This window comes from Pinus tabuliformis, chromosome 5_1 (assembly GCF_031772625.1).
Source record: "Pinus tabuliformis cultivar Carrire ecotype Pingquan chromosome 5_1, CPIR1, whole genome shotgun sequence".
Lineage (NCBI taxonomy): Eukaryota > Viridiplantae > Streptophyta > Pinopsida > Pinales > Pinaceae > Pinus > Pinus tabuliformis.
In genome coordinates, this window is record NC_142305.1 from 341,426,182 (window position 1) to 341,430,743 (window position 4,562).

Here is a 4,562-nt window from a genome sequence, read left to right on the forward strand (position 1 = left end):
TGTTGAGAAGAAGAAGAAGAAGAAATTTCTCTCGAAGATGGACATGGAGCATTGACCTCTGCTCTCTCTTTCTCCTATTCCTCTTTTTCCGCTTTTTCCTCATAATATGCATAGATTATATCTACCATTTTTGCCATCCTATATAAGGCCTCGTATATATCATTGTTATCCTCCATCTTCTTTGTTGCATGTTGAATCTCTATTTATCATTAACACTCGCAATTTTTATTAGCAAGAGGACCACTTTGATACCAAACTTGATCCAGATTCTTTTAGTTACCAGAATGAACCAAGATCTTTTGCTTCTATGATGTTAACATAATTTCATGTGAAAGAGTATGAAAAACCACAAGTGCATACTTTAAAGGAGAGGAAACATAAAGGAAACCATAAAATAAAAGACCACACGCATCTTGATAACGAAGTTCACCTAGTGTGGCTTACATCTTCTGGCTGGGTTTCAAGAGTGCAGAGGTTGCTTCATTAATTGTTGCAAGATGATGATGAATACATGATGTGTTCTTTGTCAATACAAGGAAGAACTCCCTTAACTAGAGTGACATGTCTCTCTACAAGAAACTCTTCCATAAGAACTCTCACTCATAAATATCTCCTTCATCTTGACAAAATAACAAACTCCTACATGAAGTGGCATACAAGTATCCTCCAATAAATTAAAAAACAAGGATCTCAACATCAAATCATTATTTGAGAAAAAAAAGGACATGGCATAGATGCATCGTATACCTCCACTTCCAGGGATGGCCTGAAAATGCATGCCTCTGATGAAGAAATAGATTGGATGGTTGAATTCCTAGCCAAGAATCGTGAAATCTAACTGTAAACTTGACCCCTTTCAGACTTGGTCAATTTTGGGATACCTAGGAATCTCAAAGATTCCTCAAAGATTCTCTTATGTGGGATGACTGAAATTCAGCTACTCAGACGAAGGATCTGATAATACCATCCTATTTCTTGTGAAAAAATGAGAAGAATGAATATAAAGTCAATCTCATTTTGAAATTTTCATTTTTGGGCCTCTAGGGAATCCCAAAGATTCCTCAGGATTCCAGATTTCTTTTGTTTTCTATGCATTTATTGAAATTATGCTACTAAGATAAAGAAACTAATTACACCATGAGACTCACAAAATTCTAGTTAATGTGAGTATAAAATTGGCATGATTCTTCCATTATTAAAAATTAGCTGCAAGGGAATCTAAAGATTCCTCAAAGATTTCAGAACATGGTTCTAATACTCCAGGTTTCAAAATCACCCAAATCATCATTATCTTGTGAAAATGAAAATGAAGAATTACCAACAGTGTTTACCTCTTAAGCAGATGATGATGGCTTCACTAAGCCCTCGTTGCAATTCAACTTTTCCAAGCTCTTGTCCATGTCTCGTAACTGAAGTTGCAATCTTTGATTCTCCTCAATTCAACATTCTCTGCTTGAAGTCTCTCGTTAATTTCTTCATTTGAATGATGAGAAGACGAAGAAGAAGAAGAAGAAGAATATTCTCCCAAAGATGGAGATGGAGCATCGACCTCTGCTCTCTCTTTCTCCTCTTCCTTTTTTTCCATTTTATCCTCATATTTTGCATACATTATATGTACCATGCTTTCCATATTATTGAAGGCATCGTAGAGATCTATGTGATCCTCCATCTTCTTTTTTGCACATTCAATCTCTTATTATCATTCACACTCACTATTCGCATCAATAAGAAGACCGCTCTAATACAAACAATGATCTAGGTTCTCTCAACTACCAAAATTAACCAAGATCTTTTGCTTCTATGATGTTAAGAAAATTGCATGTGAAATATTACGAAAAACCACATGTGCATACTTTAAAGGAGACGAAACATAAAGGAAACCATCAAATCAAAAAACACACACAACTTGATAATGAAGTTTACCGAGTGTGGGTTACGTCTTTGGGCCCGGTGTTAATAGGGGGGAGGTCACTTCATTAATTTCTGCAAGATGATGAATAAATAATGTGTTCTTTGTCAATACAAGGAAGAACAACCTTAAATAGAGTGGCATGTCTCTCCATGAGACACTCTCTATAATAACTCTAACTCATAAAAACTCTCATTCAACATGAAAAAATAACAAACTCTCACATGAAGTGGCATACAAGGATCCTCCAACAAGGTAGAAAATAAGGATCTCAATATCAAATCTTCATCTCAACAAAAATCAAAAGAAGACATGGCATTAATGCATCTTATACCTCCACTTTTGGGGATGGCCTGAAAATGCACACCTTTGTTAAAGAAATAGACCACACGGTTGAATTCCTAGTGAAAAATCATGAAATATGACTCTAAACTTTATCCCTTTCTAACTCAGTCAATTTTGGGCTCCCCAAGAATCTCAAAGGTTCCTCAAAGATTCTCTTCTGCGGGCTAACTGAAATTTGGCTACTTAGACAAAGAATTTGATCACATCATCGCGTTCCATACGAAAAAATGAGAAAAATGAGTATAACATCGGTCTAGTTTTGAAACTGTCATTTTCGAGCCTTCAAGGAATCTCAAAGATTCCTCAAGATTCAACAAATCTTCTTTTCTTCACGTTGAATGAAATTTTGCTGCTCAGATAAGGAAACGGATTACTCCATCAAACTCCTTACGATATTTCAGTTAATATGAGTATAAACTTGGCATGATTCTACCATTGTCAAAAATCAACTCCAAAGAAATCTAAAGATTCCTTAAAGGTTCCAGATCATGGTTTCAACACTCCAGGTTCCCTCACTAGGAAAGGTTCTTCCCTTGATCTAATGTCAGCGTTATGGTTTTATTCACTATTTTGTAGCTCGTGGTTCCTCCATTGATTCTCAATTCAGCCTCCGTTATGGGGCGAATGGAAAATTTCGGATTTGTATGAGATTTGGTGGGTGGACTTTACAAAGCTAGACTAGTTGGTGTATTGGTGAAACTTGGTAAATGGTTGGGGGTGGCTTGGGCTCCAACCTTTGGCCCACCCGTTTCATTAAAAATGGTGTATTTGTTTTATTTAGTAGTGGTGTTTGTTTTGGTGTCGTTTTCTAATTTATTGAAAATGGTGTATTTGTTTTATTTAGTAGCGGTGTTTGTTTTGGTGTCGTTTTTTAATTTATTGAGGGGGCTTCTTGTGGGACGGGCCAACCTACGCGGTCGAATGGGTTCGATCTCCGCTAGCCGCATTAATAATAATAGATGGTTGCCCATTATAATTCATAACCATCAACATATAAATTTAAAGTTGTGTTTTATAGAACTATAGATCATATCAGCCAACCAACCGTTTATAATATACATATGGGTAGCCATAATAGTCATATGGTTATAACTATTTTGTATACATATGGTATAACACCCACCATTTTTGAAAAATGTACGTTATTAGTTTGACCATTTTAATATATGGTTAATCATATGGTTTGAAAACTATATTTTATTATATGATTTGTTTTTTTATTATATGGCTTGTGTTTTTTTATTTTTTATGATATTGTTATTGGTTTGAAACCCATATTTTGTTATATGATTTGTATTTTTCTTTTATGATATGGTTATTTTAATAATTATAATTTTGTTTTATTATAATTTTTTTAATATATGTTTTGTTTTATACAAGATTTAATATCATATTTTTTGTGTTTTCTGTAGGGGAAAGGAACCAATAATTAAGTTTTAAGTGTTAATGTTTGATGGGATTCCATATTCGCCGTGGGTCCCACCTGTTGACTGGGGTGCGATGTGGCAAATTGTGAGCTCATGTTGTTGTTTGCCTTGTCAAACTTCAAACTGCAATAAATTTCTCATACAAACTTGGATTAAGGTTCCATTTGCGTCATCGGAAAGCTCTCTCTGAGCTCTATGACTTGGTCCTTGTTTCATAACTTGTGAACACTTCAATTTTTGAGCCTTTCTTGAACCCTCTTTGGTTTTTGAGCCTTTCTTGAGCCACTTGGATCATTCCTAGTTGTTAATTTTTTTAATACATTTTTTATTTCGAGCTTCATTTTCTACCTCAAAGTTCCTCTATTTCATAAAATGATTGGTTACATATTCAAATCCATGATAAGAAAATGTCAAAACTAATGGAAATTTGCATTCATGGGATCATTAAGAGTTATATACAATTTATTGATATTATGTCCAAACTTTGCTTGAGATATTTAATTCAAGATTCCAAAATATTTGTCTTTAATAACAAGTTTTTTTTAGTCCTTTCCATTATACACTTAATATTTATGTGATAGAAAATAATGTAATGCATTGAGTTGAAAGACATTTTTTTGCATTTAAAACATAACACATTTAAGGAAAGTGAAATGTGCGCATGCTTGATAATTCTATCTCGTAAAAGAAAGCTCCTGATAATTCTATCTTGTAAAAGAAAACTATATGAATTTATTGATGTTATTTATTTTAATTAAAATTGATTATTAACAAAAGATGCATGGATAATGTTTTCAAACAAAATATTGATATTTTACTTATCTACATATGTTAAAATAAGCAAATGTTTTTTAAACAAATCCTATTGAAATTATAAAGTG